This window comes from Natrix helvetica, assembly GCF_964273705.1.
Source record: "Natrix helvetica genome assembly, chromosome: 2".
NCBI classification, from domain to species: domain Eukaryota; kingdom Metazoa; phylum Chordata; class Lepidosauria; order Squamata; family Natricidae; genus Natrix; species Natrix helvetica.
Genome location: NC_138552.1, coordinates 87,143,049 through 87,159,320, shown reverse-complemented (window position 1 = coordinate 87,159,320; position 16,272 = coordinate 87,143,049).

Here is a 16,272-nt window from a genome sequence, read left to right as displayed (position 1 = left end):
TTGAAGAATGAAGGATTATTTATTACTGTATGATCTTTTTTCCTCAGAGCAGTTTATTTAGAACACCCATGCAATCTCAATTTGACTCAGAACTAAACAGCTCTGAACTGTTTAGCTTTAATAAAATGACAGCAATATGGTCTTCTCTGTTATCCATTTCCTGAGCCTCACTTCAGAATACGAAACTGAAAACAGACATTCCAAAACCTTTCAATTTATCCCTAACGTAATGTCCTACAGATGTGCTACAGATATGATACTGGAGGCAACATACTAGGAAAAGTAGCTTTAGATTAAACTAGTTTAACTAGAAATTTAGGCTTCTATCCTCAGAATTACCAACATAGTACGTAATCCCTGCAGCTGAATTGTACTCAGACCCTGAGCTTACCAGCTGAAGAACTGACAGCCTGGGTTTGAGACCTGAGCTCCGCGCAACAGGGTGAGTTCCCATTCCTTGCTCTAGCTCCTGCCCATCTAACAGTTGGAAAGCAAGCAAATACAAGTAGGTTAATAGGTACCACTCTGGTGAGAAGATAACAGCCTTCCGACCACCTTTGGCATATAGTCATGCTGGCCACATGATCACAGAAAATGTCTTCAGATAATGCTGGCTCCCACAGCCAAGAAATGGAGATGAGTACTTCCCCCTAGAGTCTGACACAACTGACAGGGAAACCGTTACCTCTGTACATGGATGACATCTGATTCAAGATATGTATCTTTTGATGATCAAAATCTAGTTGCCTTAAAGGAAATCTCTCCAATCCAATATTATTATACCATTTGAGATTAGAGAAATGCTGGAGTAGCTCTAATGACATCTGCCACCAGTCCTACAGAGTGAATCTGAATTTCCTAGAATGCATTATAATTGATGGCACCCTAGACTATCTTTCTTTGCTTAAACCAGCACTATTATCTAGTTTATAACTTTAGATGAAGATAGTTATTCTCTACCAGATAGAAGGTGCTTTTTGGGCTTTCTTGTTTTTTCCTTGAAGACATTTTGCTTCACATCCAAGAAACTTCTTCAATTCAGACTGAATGGTGGGAAATGGAAGGATTTATATTCCTTGCAGTCATCTGGTCATTGGCGCTCTCTCTGAGAGTCATTGAGGCCACTTGGAGGTTTATCTGTGCCACCTGAATGGGTGTGGAACCTTCTTGGAACTGCTGAAAGGACTGTGTTGTAGATAATAGACTGGGGATTTATGATATCATAGCTCTCCTTCTCTGTTGAGAGAGGGCTTTTCAAAATCTTTCCATTCTCCACCATTCAGTTAGAACTGAAGAAGCTTCTTGGATGAGAAGCAAAATGTCTTCAAGGAAAAAAAACCATGAAAGTCCATTTGCCTTTTGAAAAAGGCATCTTTGGGACAACCATGATCTGGATAATTGAGAATTTCCATAGACACCAGATAAAAGTATTCTTTTTCTTTTTACGTCTTGCATTAGATTTCATAATAATTATGTACTGTGCGGCTTCCCCAGAGCATGAAGCAAACTCCTTGTTCCGACAAAAACCCTTTTATTAATTTACTGTGAATTCTGCTCATTCACATCCAACAAAGCCGACTGAGGGAGGATTTACAGTCACAGACCTTATCTGGCTTGGAGAGCTGACAGGCTGATATCTGCAAAACTTGACAACTCTGTGTATCCACACACTGGGAACAGGCTCCAGCTGTTCATCTGCCTCACTGATGTCTGACTCTGAAGGCAGCTGATAACTGGCATAAGGCTCTGGCCCCCTCTCTGCCCCAGACACAAAGCCCTCATCAGAGCCTTCCCCAGACTCCACGACTGGCCCATGTTCGTCCCCAACCTCCTCACTGTCCGAATCTGCCAGCTCCACTGGCCACTGGCTGGCCAAACACTGCAAAAAGATTATTGTTATGTTCATTTTAAGAAGAAAGGATAGAGGGAATCAGATAGAGGGAAATGAGCAAAATGTTTCATAGAGAAAGGTAATTGTACCTCACAGAAATGAAATATGATCCTCTAAACATTTAGGATCCATGCTGTAAACATTTAGAAGTATAAGAAAGATAATCTTTTCTTTGCACTTTTGAGGAAAACTTTTCTAGCTATTTTAGAGGCTTAAGCTTTTCTTTTAATGGACTATATATTACTAAAACCGTCTCCATCATTATTAAGGGTTCGTATTAAGTCTCATTGCCTTCATGAATGCACATTGCTGAGAGAGTTGACTTTAATGATAATGTAATAGCATTTGAACATTTAGTCTGTATCGTAATTTATTTGAACAAACACTGTTCTACATATAGTAAAAAAAAAATGAAATAAGCTCCAGCAGATATTAAATTTTAACGGGGACAATTTTAATATTGTCACTTTGCATATTGCCAAAGGTCTATCAGCGATAAGGTTAGTGGCATGATATTTGGAGAAGTTACTTTAGAATGTGCTAACATAATTAATATTGGGTCCAGGCAAGAAGAAACATTTCCTTTTGGAATTTACAATGTGGATGACTTGAACTTAAGTATTCCACCCTTACAGAACGTGATGGTTCTTACTTCGTTCAATATTTTCCCTGCAGAGCTCCTCCAGTGTTTCTTCCAACAGCAACCCTGTGAAATAGCTTGCACTGATGAGGAATGGGTCGAATATGAATTTGGATCTTGCTGCTTCCAGATCAGCAATTTAATCACTACTGTATAGCACACTGGCTCTCTTTTGCATAGCCTTACTGAAGCAAGTTTGTATTCATTTATTAAATTTATATACCTCCAATCTCACTCCGCAAAGCAACTCTGGGTGGCTTAAAATTAAGATCATAGATATAAAAATATTAAAATAATAACATTGGGTACAAAAATTAAAAAGGGAGCAAAAATGGTACAGTGTGGACATCATGTGCTATAACTATTGTATTAGTTCAGGCTGCAGGATACCAAACAAATGTTTGAATGCTTACTTGTTTGAATTCCTTGCTCAAAAATCAGGATTAATTAGAATCAGATACAACATTATGCATATTTCGACTCCTCATAGACATTTTCAAAAATAGAACTGGGCACGAGGAATTGGAAAATATTAGGGTTCTATATACAGTGGCCAAAAGAATCAAGGTGTTTTTTCTTCAGAGGGAGTGGATGATCTGGAATAGGTACAGTAGGAAGAGGAGGAAGAGGAGGAGGAGGAGGAGGAGGAGGAGGAGGAGGAGGAGGAGGAGGAGAATGTATTGTAGAAATTGTGAGACGTCTGCATGCTGTCTCTTAACAGAACAGAAGATAAAAATTATAATTTCCAGAGAGAGGAATTATAAAATAAAATAGATATAATAGAAAGCACTTATATATTGGTACATTTCACACATCACTTGTTTTACAAAATATTTTCCCCATCCCTTAAATAATGTTTGTGTGTTTGTTTATAAACAAACCATTCTCGTCCAGAGTGCTGAGCTTTTGTGTTTCTCCTGAGTTTGAGTCAATCTGATTGGGTGTGGTTTAAAAAAGAGCCCAGGATAGAGCACCAAGAGAGTTGGCAGAGTTGCCGCCAAAGGGATCATATTGTCATACCTGAATTTCATTGACATGAACTGCATAGAAAGTAAATGAAAGGAAATATCTTGGTGATAATTCAAAGACCTAAATATATTTTATTAATAAATTAGTTTTTGAGAATGCTCAAGAATATGCACCACAAAATATTCTTAGCATTTCAGCATTTGATGTCCCCAGAAAGCTTAAATAAATTTTTAAAGGACTGCTACAAAAGCAATGTGCAACCCAAATGAAATGGAGGAAGGGTTAACCATTTTAGGCTCAAACACGTGTTTCTCTTTTCTCTTTAAAGAGAAGGACCAGGGGAGACATGTTAGCAGTGTTCCAATACTTGAGGGGCTGCCATAGAGAGGAGGGGGTCAAGCTATTTTCCAAGACACCCGAAGACCAGACAAGGAATAATGAATGGAAACTGACCAAGGAGAGATTCAACCTGGAAATAAGGAGGAATTTTCTGACAGTGAGAACAATTAACCAATGGAACAGCTTGCCTCTGGAAGTTGTGGGAGCTTCATCAGTGGAGTCTTTCAGGAAGAGATTGAACTGCCATTTGTTAGAAGGTGTAGGGCCTTCTACTTGGTTTGGGAGTTGGATTAAATGACCTACAAGGTTCCTTGTAGACCTACAAGGTCTATTAATCTGTTTATCCCTCCTTTTACATTTCTGAGAAAGGTCAAACAAAACTTCAGGGCATCCAGTTGTTTTGTGACACCTTTCCTCCCTCCAATATGTACAGTATGTGCCCTACTAATGGCTATCTAGGGCAAGATGACAATCTGTGCAGCTCCATATACTGTGTCAAGTCTTTACACTGTGCTTCCAATTACCTTTCAGAGAGCCTAGGCAAACAACATCACCAGCTGGTCCAGTTGCAATAAATGAGTTTTTTTTTTCCCTGAGCTAAATGGCACTTACACAATTTATTTTGCATAGCCATTTGCACTGGATGAATTGTAATGGGCAGCAGGTGAAATCACATTGCTTAGCTCTCAGTATTGTCCATCCTGTGTCTAAACGTATTCAGGCTGTTCGAGGTCCTTTTTAGGGACTCCATCTCTAAACTGGGAACAGTGGTAGAAAGCTAAAGAAAACCACTATCCAAGCCCCAAAGACGTGGGATTCAAAATTGTTTACTACCGGTTCTGTGGGTGTGGCTTAGTGGGTGTGGCATGGCTTGGTGGGTGTGAGTTGCAGGGGAAGGATACTATAAAATCCCCATTCCCTCCCCACTCCAGGGGAAGGATACTGCAAAATCTCCATTTCCTCCAGATCAGCTGGGACTCGGGAGGCAGAGAATAGATGGAGGTAGGGCCAGTCAGAGGTGGTATTTACCGGTTCTCTGAATTACTCACAATTTCTGCTACCGGTTCTCCAGAACTGGTAGAACCTGCTAATATCACCTCTGGTTGTCCCCCTTCTATCCTTCTTCCTGGGAGAAGGCTACAAAACAATGAATCAGTCTAATTCACACTCTGGCTCTCATTTTTCTATGTGTTACTCCATTTCTTCTGATTTTTCATCCATTCTTTATTTTGCAGCATACATTTTACTCTTTTGCAATACGCAGAAGCAGAAATAAATTTCTCATTTACAGCTATATCTTTGCTGAGTGATTTTCTTTTTTTGTAATACTTTTTTTTTTTGCACATTTTTACTTATTTTATTTGTTTAAAAATGGACCTATTTTAAAGAGCAAAATCCTTCCCAAGTCTCACTTTGGCTTATTCCTTCCTACGGTACATTTAGGAAATGGTACCTCAGAAGGCAGAGAAATGAAATATTAAATTTGTACATTGATTTAGAAAGTGTGATTTTGGCATTTTGTCTGTGTTCGACAAATGTCTTTATTACAAAATTTATCCAGCAGATCTTATCTGTCACCATATTATAATTTCAAAAGTCACAATGATAGAAATACTATTTATGTTCAGGATAAACAAATCCCAATAAAAATCTGTGAATAATTCTCAGAACCTCAGAACAACTCATGTTACGATGTTCTGTGAAACCATTTCACATTTTTCCTCCTCATAAAATGTAGTTAATAATAATAATAATAATAATAATTTGAATTTATTAGCCGCTCCCTTTCCAAGTAGGACTCGGGGCGGCGTACAATGGACCATATAAAACATAGAAGATGTAACAAAACACATAAACGTACATACATACAGAACACACATACACGGAGGAGGTAACAAATTACATCATTTAGACAATTAAAAATCAGCATTAAAATACCCCTATTGTAGGAAACCCAATATGCAGTTAAAAATTTGACATTTAAAAGACAATTTAAAAAACAGTTAGGAGGAATAAGGGAGATTACGATTGCGATTGAGCCAGGCCAGATAATTGAAAGAGGTGGGTCTTCAGCTGTACACGGAAGGAGCGGAGATCGGAAGTAATCCTGATGTCACGGGGGAGGTCATTCCACAGGGCTGGGCCCATCACAGAGAAGGCTCTGCTCCTGGGTGTCGCCCCCCGGCACTGTTTGGCGGACGGCACCCGGAGAAGTCCCTCTCTGTGTGAGCGAATTGGTCGTAGGGATGTGTGGGGCAGGATGCGATCCTGCATGTAACTAGGCCCTGTGCCATGAAGCGCTTTAAAGATCATAATCAAAACCTTGAAACGCACTCGGTAGACCACAGGAAGCCAGTGCAGCTCGCGCAGGAGAGGTGTTACAGGGGAGTATCTAGTCCTCCCCATAATCACCCGCGCGGCCGCGTTCTGGACCAACTGTAGTCTCCGAGTGCATCTCAAGGGAAGCCCCATGTAGAGAGCATTGCAGTAATCCAGGCGAGACGTCACTAGCTAGTGTGTGCTTAAGCTTTTTAAATCTCTTACCCTTTAAAGACGCTTAATGTTTTCTTATGGGATGCAGTGGCTCAGTGGCTAAGATGCTAAGATTGTCAATCAGAATGGTTGGCAGTTCAGCGGTTCAAATTCCTAGCACTGCGTAATGGAGTGAGCTCCTGTTACTTACCTCAGCTTCTGCCAACCTAGCAGTTTGAAAGCATGTAAAAATGCAAGGAGAAAAATAGGGACCACTTTGGTGAGGATGTAACAGCATTCCGTGCATCTTTGGTGTTTAGTCATGCCAGCCACATGACCACGCAGGGGGCTGCAACATAAGGATTTTAAGCTGATGACACATTTAACTTGTCTCCCAGCTCTTTGGACAGCGCTGGCTCTTCGGCTTTGAAACGGAGATGAGCACCGCCTCCTAGAGTCGAGAATGACTAACACATATGTGCGAGCGGAACCTTTACCTTTAATGTTTTTTTTTACCTTGTTTCATTTGCCTGGCAAGGTATGGCATTATAGCAATAAGAGCAGGACAGATGGAAATTTTAATGTCCACACATTCAGGCCCATGATTCTTTGGTGAATTTCTGTAGGGAGCTGGGAGACAAGTTAAATGTGACATCAGCTTAGAATCCTTATGTTGCAGCCCGCTTGAATTCCTTTGACCCTTATCTAGCACAATTTAGTGCTGACCAGTAGTTGACTAGATTTTTGTGTGTAGACTTAAATAATAAATCTTCTGAATTTCAACTTAATATATGCTCTTTGTCCAAATACATTTTATTAGGTTATAAACTACTATAAAATACAACATACAATAGCAGCCATTCTTCTACAGTAGGAATCTAAGTGTCCTTCCATTTCTGCGCCTACAATAATCTTGCTGCTGTCAACATATATATGGTCTTGATCCTTTGTGCCTGACAATTTCTCTCCAATGAATTACAGTATATGTCCCATGTTCTCTAAGTAAAAGGAAGTTTTAAAAGGTCAATTCATTTCAATTGTACTAGCACTAGCACTTAGACTTATATACCGCTTTACAGCCCTCTAAGCAGTTTACAGAGTCAGCATATTGCCCCTCCCCAAAAAAACAATATGGGTCCTATTTTACTCACCTCGGAAGGATGGAAGGATGAGTCAACCTTGAGCCTGGTAAGATTCGAATTGCCAAATTGCAATCAGCCGGCAGTCAGCAGAAGTAGCCTACAGTACTGCATTATAACCACTGTGCCACCTGGGCTCATTCATTTCAATATAGTGTGGTAGGTTCAAGATCTCTCTCATACACAGAGACACCCTATCCATCCATCCATCCATCCATCCATCCATCCATCCATCCATCCATCTATCTATAATATTTCTATTAAAAATTATATATTTCTAAGATCACAAAAAACCTTGAAAATACCAAAGGGTGATGCTTTGGAAAGATAGAGATTTGTTGATATTTGATTTGAATGAAACATCCTTGGATCAAAAGCTGCATCTTGGAAAGAAAAGAAAGGGGCTCTTCATCAAAAGTTATCTGTAATGGTGTTACCACTACAACAGGAGTCAGGGCAAACATCTGATTAATAAAAATGGGTCACTTGTAAATCAGTGGTGAAGTGTCAGCTCTTTGAGTAGGCCGAAGGATTTATTATGATGAAAGAATGGCAATAAAGATGCATTTACAACTGAAATGGGACTGGAAGTAATTAAGAGCTCCTTTTAAAACAGAAGGATAAATGAAGAAGTTGAGTAAGGCGCGCGTGTTAATAGGAAAAAAAATAGGCTGCATACTATTTGTCTTCTTGATTGGCTAACTTTACAGATTTTTTAAATGAAAGCATTAGGTAGGAACCATTACAGTGCCTGGAAATCAAAACATTAATATTGAAGAACTGACATGACAATGATTCTTTTAGTTGAAAGACATCTCACACTGGGAAGGTAAAGTTGCCCTCAAAGTACAAAACAATTTATGTTAAAAAGTTTTCCTGAAGAAAAAAAGTGAACAATCACTCAAACCCACAAGACGACCAAAGATTTAGACTCCCTATAAATTAAAATTTGAGGTAAACCTTTTAAAGAGAGAATGGATAGAGACCAGATAAGTGCCTGAAACGTCCATTCATTGGAGCTTGGCTTAAATGGGTCTTGAAGTGTCTCCTTCTGCCCATTTATGTTGACGTGAGGAAGCCATATTAAGCAGCTAATTCCATTTGGAATAAATTTGATTGCAATATGATATAAAGATAACATCTTCTGTATTGGTAACATTTTTCCTCTCATGGGGTTTTGCTGGTTCTTCTGAGTCACTATATGTGAGGTGGATGGTCATATAAATTTTACAAATAAATAAAAGTATATAAATAATTTTCCCCAGTATATTTTCTTTCCATGTTTTTTGATCAAGTCAAGAACACTTAGAAGATTGGAGAATTGTGGGAAACTACTGGCTGACTGTTCTGTGACCTTCATACTACCTTTAAAAAAAGAAAGAAAGATTCCTCAGGCCATCCAAGAAGTTATATACTGAAATCCATATAATTTGCACTTTCCAGTTGTTAGTATTACACCTCCAAGTATTTTGATTTTGCTAGTCAAGTGGAGAGGTGCATAGTATCCAAGCTTTGTAGAATACAATCTTAGGAACATCATCTAAAACATAAAGCCCATTAAGTTTTATAGGGCTTGCCCTGAAGTGTGTGTAGAATAGCAGCCACAATTTTTACCTGCCTTTTTTAATTGTCTTTTTAAATTTAGATAGGCAGTATCCCTATCTTTGTTCGTACATACCTGCAAATTTGAAAGCCAGAGACTTACTCGAAAGATAAAAAGATTGCTAATATTCTCAGGAAGATTAAACCACGGCATAAAACTGAGGTTAAAATCAGATAAAATACATCTATTTTCAAAGGTGTCAATTCCAAGAAGCAGTTCAGCTTGACATAATTACACATTTATAACCGGCCAAATTTAAGTATAGAAAACTACTACTCATTTCAAGTTAGCAGCATCGCTCCTGGATATAATATTTTAGCTAAAGTGGATTTCAGACAGATGATGTGAAAGACTGCAGTAGTACTTGGTTACCTTTTTGAACTTTCCACTGTTCTGTACATCTCAATGAAAGATTCTGTTTACATGCATTTGTGGGCATCTCAACTAACAGTTGGGCTAAATTAAGTAGGAAGAAGGGTCATTTACATTTTTGCATCATTTCCTTATACAAATAATTTAATAAGCACCTGTTACAAACAATTCTAATCATTGTAAAAAACAAAACCCCATTTCAGTATCCCGCTTGAGTGCCTAGAGGTTAGATAAATTCAGTTATGATTCAGCACCTACTTCTTGCTCACTGATTTAAAAAACATGTACTTCCTTTTGTCTTTTTTCAGTACGTTCTGTATTGCAAGAACATTCTACTTGTATTATCTACTTCATCAACTCCATCAATGCAAAATGTAAGGCTCGTTTTATTTATTTTTTATTTATTCATTAAATTTATATGGCTGCCTATCTCACAAAAAGTGACTCAAGCAGCTTAAAATACCATACATATAAACAATAGATTTTTTTAAAGCCAGAATTATTATTTTTTTAAAAAATCAAGGTACACAAGAGATTAGATATAAATAATGGAGCCATCTCAATGTCTCACTGATTTCGTGGGATACCCGGCACTGATGTCATAGGCAAGTCTTGAGAAACGTCTAGAAAATAAGTAGGCATGGCATTAATGTCACTTCAGTGCCAGGGGGAGGGGAGGGAGGATGTGATAAAGAAGGCCCATTTCCTGAGACCCACCAAGGGTACATCTGTTACACGTGGGACTTGCAGTACACCTCTTCTGCCAGATGTGAAGGGAGAGGCAGATGTAATTCAATAGCCCTGTTCCATGCCATGAAGACCTTTACAAGTGAAAAAAAAAACAGAACATTAAATTGGACTCAGAGGCAAACAATGCAGTTTGTGGAGGAGATGGGCAACATGTGTTATTTTAACTGCCCACGTCATTACATTTTCGCCAGCTTGATTGGGAGCTACCCAGAGTTGGTTGAAGGATGGGCGGCTATATAAATGTTTTAAATAAATACCGGTAAATAAACTAAAATTTCCGGATAGTCTTCAGGAGCAGCCCCGCACAGAGTGCATTACAGCAATCCAGTCAGGAGGTGACTAGGACTCTGTAAAAAGAATCCCCCTGAAAAAATGGTTATTTTTTACTTGTATTGTTTTTACTTACACACAGACACACACACACATATATGTGTGTGTGTGTGTGTTACAACCCCTGCTATGCCCAAATATGGGAGGGAACTCACTACTCCCCCTTTCTGTCCATCGGCTCCCTACAGGAGACCATCCAGGCAGAAAACCATATTTTTAATGTTGCCTTTTTATATTTGTGTTGTATATGTGCTGATAAATAAATAAAGGGAGACTAGTATAGCTCTATTTCAAGCTATTTAGCTCTCATCAGCTAGCTATACCCTTACTGGGATTCGAACCTGGGCTGTATTACATATTAGGCAGATGTATTAGCCACTAAGCCACAGGCCCTCCTCCCATATTAAAAATATGGTTTTCTGCCTGGATGGTCTCCTGTAGAGAGTTTGTGTGTGTGTGTGTGTGTGTGTGTGTATGTATGTATGTATGTATGTATGTATGTATGTATATTATATGTATATGTATAATGTATATATATGTGTGTGTGTGTGTATATGTGTGTGTGTGTGTGTGTATGTATGTATATATATATATATATATATATATATATATATATATATATATATATGTGTGTGTGTGTGTGTGTGTGTGTGTGTGTGTGTATGTATGTATGTATGTATGTATGTATATATATATATATATATATATATATATATATATATATATATATATATATATATATATATATATATATATATATATATATATATATATAAAATACATTACATATTATTCTTTATCTACAATATACTATTTAAATCAGTCACCTCTATGTAAGATGGGCAGCAAACAAGCTAGCTAGCTAACTAGACAGACAGACAGACAGATTTGAGCTGGTTGACTTAAAAAAAACTAGTACTACCCTGAAACAAGTATGTTTATCTCTCAGCATCTCAGAACTAGACCACAGAAGATAGAGAATGCCATTTCTCCATTTAATATATTTATAAAGTGCACTGAATATACTCATTGTCAGGGTTCCAAGTATCAGCCCTTTGGAAATCAAAACTCCAAGGCAAGGTTCCTCAAAGTATACATTTATTAGGCATGACATATTAGCACAGCTGGTGAAAACCTGACTCTGAAGTTTCCCCGGATTTCCCCACCCAGTTCAAAATCCAAAGTTCTTCCCCACATCACACACAACCATCACATGCCCCAATCGGGTTTCTCTCCCCATCCTGGATGTCTCCCATTCACACCCCTCCAGGTGCTGGTGAGAGTGTCCTCGGTTCCCAGAAGAAAGAATGTTTATCTTGGCTATATATCCCCCTCAACTATCTCTACTTCCCTTTCCCACAGTTCCATCCAGCTTCATTGTGTCAACCCTGAAGACGCTCAAAAGATGGTTCCAAGGTTGACACTCAGCTTCTGTTTTTATTACTGTTATGGAAATGACAAAAAAAAAGGTATTATATTGGTAACACATTTTTTTAAAAAGACATTTGGACCAATGTTGAAAACGTCTTTATCTTCAAAATTGTGTCTCCACCAATGCACTGTGGTCTTCCCAGACCCCACTTTATCTGCTTCACTGCCCAAGTTTGCTTTTATGTGTTCATTCTTTTAGAAAACAAAAGTCCAAAAGCTTCACCTTTAAAAAAAAATAGTATACACAAAAAATTCCCATCTTTTTCTGCTCCAAATTTATGTCCATCTAAATATTTATGCACAATGAATGATTTTGCTGTTTTGCAATAATGTAATTATCGCTATATATATATAAGTTTATGAGTAAGATACAGCAGACAAATTTAAACATTGCCCAGAAAAAAAGAGAAGCTCTAACTAGTTATTTGGAAATCCTTAGTATACCAATTGATTTTTTTTTAAATGCCATTTAAATAGTAACCATTGCAACTCCCTCACAGAATTTAATAAAGGATGTTGAGACACTAGAAAGAGTGCAGAGAAGAGCAACAAAGATGATTAGGGGACTCGAGGCTAAAACATATAAAGAGCAGTTGCTGGAATTGGGTATGTCTAGTTTAATTAAAGAAGGGCCAGGGGTGACATGATAGCAGTGTTCCAATATCTCAGGGGTTGCCACAAAAAAGAGGGAGTCAATCTATTCTTCAAAGCACCTGAGGTGAGGGTAGGACAAGAAGCAATGGGTGGAGAAGTTCTGGTTCCGGCGGCCGACGGCGACGAGCAAGCCTTGCTCACCCCCCGCTTCCCTGGTGGGCTTCCCACTCCCTGGGGGGGCACAGGACGCCCCGTAGAGGCATCCTGCCGAAGGGGCGGCACCGCGGGGGATCCCTGGTTCGGCGGCGGCCGGTGGGAGGTCCCACGCCTCGCTCCAGGCACCGGGGAGCACGATGGGGAGACGCTCCGGCGTCTTCGCTACAATGCCAATCGGAGAAAAAGAAACTAGAAGGATGCGGCTGCTGTGTGGTGAGGCGTGAACTTTCTCCATTCCCTTTAACAACCCTAACAACTCTAACGAAAAAAAAAGTCAGCTGTTTAAATCCTATTTTCGGCATGAATCGGAGAGGCGCGGCTGGAGGGAGGGGGAGTTCCCCCCCTCCCTCGGACAGGCGGCTGGAAATGATTTAGCTCTTTGCCCCAGGGAAAGGAGGAGGAGGGGGAGAGCCAACCAATGATGTCACGCTCCTACTAAGTGAATTTTCGGACTTAAGCCCTAAAACAATGATGATCTGGAAACTTTGAACATTGAATTTTGAAAACTTTATTTGTTGCCTCCAAACCCGAAGCTGACAGGGCAAGATGGCACACTTCCGTTGTCTTTATGAAATGTGAAATCTGACTCCACCTTTGAAACTTCAGGCTTCCGGTCTCTGTCTCCGTGTTACTCAGACAAGTCTCTTGTGGATTGCTGTTCTTTGAACTCCCTGGAGTGGAAATTTTGCTCTATTACCAAAGCCAGTGGAAACAAAAACTCTCTTCTGCCTGGGCCTTCTGTCTCTTGGACTCTCTTAGCTGCCTTGCCTTTCTGACTGACCATTCTCTATACTGACTGAACTCTTTATGGTATAAAGAATGTCACCTAAAAAAACACCTCCTGGTAAGCCTGGCTTTGCTACCTCTGCCCCGACATCTGCAACCTCCAGTCCTAGTACACAATCAAAAATAACAGCTTTGATGCAACCCAAATCTCTGGAGATGGACTTTCAACAAATGTTTCAGCAAATTATACAGGGACAAGAGGAAATAAAGAAACAATTGCAGGAGATGAAAGAAGAAATTAAAGAGAACCAGGCCAAAATTAATAAGAACTCACAGAGATTGGACCTCTTGGAGGGTGGGGCGGCTGAGATGAGGGAAGGGATGGAAGGGATGCAGAAGGGAAACAAAGAACTTGACTCCCAGCAGATCAAAATAGAGTTTGAGAGAATGTCCTTTTATCTTAGATTTCAAAATGTGATGGAGACAGATGATGAAAATATAAGGGACATCATGACAAACATTTTGGCTGACTACATCCAGAAAGAGAAGCAACAGATGGGGTGGGAAATAGACCTGGTTTATAGAGTGAATTCAGCTTATGCTAGGACACACAATGTTCCCAGGGAGGTACACATCAAATTCCTTAGAAAAAGCACAAGAGATGAAATTCTGAGCATACAACGGGGGCAAGCCCTGACATACAAAGATAAGGAGATAACCATTCTGAAACAGATCCCCAAGAAAGTAAGAGAAAAAAGAAAAAACTATTCGCAATTAGCGAATAAACTATACCAGAAGGGGGTGTGGTTTAGATGGTTGATGCCTGAAGGTATGCTAATATTCTGGGAGGAGACAAGAGTTAGAATTAATACACCCATAGAGGCACAGGCCTTTATGGAAAAAAACAAACTACTCCTAGAAAAACCTGAGGATCGTCCACCAGATACACAGGACACGGGAGGGGCCGGAGCTCTGTCGGCGGGGGGAGATGGGGCAACATCGAGAAAGCTCAGATCACAAAAATGAGTAAGAAAATCCACCTGACATAAACTGTTCGAAATTATTAACTGAACTTACATGCTGACTATATGTTATTATGTTACTACCTAATAATGAACTATGTGCAAATGTATACTATGAGTATGGAGGGGGGGGCGCACCTACCGCACACTGCAGTTGCCAAAATTTGTAACCTATCCCTTACCTTTTCCCTCTGTAAAATATTAAAAAAACCAATAAAACTTTGTTTAAAAAAAAAAGAAGCAATGGGTGGAAACAAATCAAGGAGAGAAGCAACTTAGAACTAAGGAGAAATTTCTTAGTTAGAACAATTAATCAGTGGAACAACTTGTATCCAGAAGTTGTAAATGCTCCAAACACTGGAGGTTTTTAAGAAGAGATTGGACAACCATTTGTCTGGAATGATATCGGGTTTCCTGAGCAGTGTGACAAAAGGTTTCCTGAGCAGGGAGTTGGACTAAAAGACCTCCAAGATCCCTTCCAACTCTGTTATTGTTATTATTATTTCCTTACGAAATATTTCAGTTTCACACCAACTGCCTTGAGGTACAGCTATTTGAAAAATAGAAAAGCAACTGTGCAGTTCTATGTGCATGTCTATCTGTAGGTATGCATCATTGTTCTCAATGGGATCGACTCCCAAATAATGGCATAAAATTGCAGGTTTAAAAGGCTGGATAGACAGAACACTAGTCATTTGTTAAGGATCTAAATGTGGATAGACTCATGCAAATGAAGCCTTAGGCAATATTCTTTTCTTTTATGATGTCATCCTGGACTATATAATTGTCCATGGTTGAGACAAGGTTCAGCGAAAGAGAGGGAGGGAAGAGAAGGAGAGAGAGAGAGAGAGAGAGAGAGAGAGAGAGAGAGAGAGAGAGAGGACTGCTGGTGCCACTGGAATCCCCCCCACTGCTTTTACTCAAGGGAACACCAATTAGTAACTGAAAATAAAATTTTAATGGACAGTGAAATAATATTCTAACAATAATGATAGTTTGTATTATATAGCAGAGTATTAGGAGCCCAGTGACCCACAACAAGCTGCCATTAAATCAGGAACCTCCTTGTACAATTAAAGGAAACCCAATTAGCAATAGAACAGAGCAAAAATCAGACACTCTTCAACCTTTGAACATATAAATGAATGTGACATGTAAAAAAAAGAAGCTACGGTATGAAGCTACTTTGAAGTTGAACTAGACAGCATAATTTTATAACTTGAGCAAGAAAAATCACAATTCTTCTTCTTCCTCCCCCGGGAAAAATGATGAGAATGTTGAGCGAAAGGACCCAAAGAGAGAAGAGAATTGTCTCCCTGTATTGAGGTGGGTTATACTGAGAAAAATCACTCAGTCAGTCTTTATGCCAAAGGCAGGGCTAGAACTCACAGTCGTCTTGTTTCTAGCCTGGTGCATTAACCACTGGACCAAACTGGTTCAGTTGTGCTTTCCTCCTTTAAAAAGATAACAAACAGGCAATAGGTGACAGTTACCCTTTTGGGCAGAGGTGTTATTCTACCGGTTCAGAACGGTTTGGCTGAAATCATGAGTGGCCCCGCCCACCCATCCAGGCTCTATGGCATCCCATTTAGGCTCTTTTCTGCCAAAAGTGCATGCGCAGAAGGCTGAAAAATGTGCACGCTCACATTTGCAAACCGGTAGGGAAGGTAAGTGAATACCACCCCTGCTTTCGGGATGGGTTTAGCTCATCATCTTTTTTAAGCTGTTGTGTGCATAACCCCTGCCGTGGTGGTGAAGTGCTTATAAGGTAGTATTGC